Source organism: Nanorana parkeri, unplaced genomic scaffold (assembly GCF_000935625.1).
Source record: "Nanorana parkeri isolate BGI_ZX_2015 unplaced genomic scaffold, ASM93562v1 scaffold199, whole genome shotgun sequence".
Classification (NCBI taxonomy): Eukaryota; Metazoa; Chordata; class Amphibia; order Anura; family Dicroglossidae; genus Nanorana; species Nanorana parkeri.
Window position 1 is genome coordinate 1,652,326 of NW_017306467.1, and position 524 is coordinate 1,652,849.

The 524-nt window shown below is 39.1% G+C and overlaps 1 protein-coding gene across 1 annotated transcript in view; it reads left to right on the top strand.

Moving 5' to 3' along the window:
• The window catches only part of ASCC2 (activating signal cointegrator 1 complex subunit 2), a 41,065-nt gene that overhangs the window by 33,504 nt on the left and 7,037 nt on the right, over positions 1-524 (top strand). The window lies entirely within an intron of this gene.

The following is a 524-nucleotide window of genomic DNA, read 5'->3' on the forward strand; positions in this document are numbered from 1 at the left end:
CCCCAGTGGTGAATAAATACCACCAAAAGAAAGCTCTATCTGTCCCCAAAAAAGGGTATAAAATTCATTTCAGTACAGCGCTGCATGACGGAATAAATGTCAGTTAAAGTACCGCAGCGCTGAATACTGACAAATGGCCTGGATGGGAAGGGGGTTTAACACCGCGGATGTCAACTGGTTAAAAAGTATAACACAAGTATGATGTTTATGGTTTATCACAACCCCTGTCACTTTTTTGTGATCAATTTTGGTCTGCAGGTATATGTTCCAAAAACTGTAAAGAAGAAAAACATTTACTGAATAGTATTATTTGAAACATTCACCTTCATAGAGTCAGAAGTGGTATTTTTGTGACGGTCCTTTCGATGGTAATGATTTTAAAGAAGTACTCTGGGCAACACATTTATTACCCATTGCAGTGGAGCTACCCCCGCACTGCAAGGGTTAACTACTCATTTTTGTCTAGCTGCTAAAATAAAAAGTTACACTTACCCGATCCTTGAAGATGTCTTGCACTTAGACTG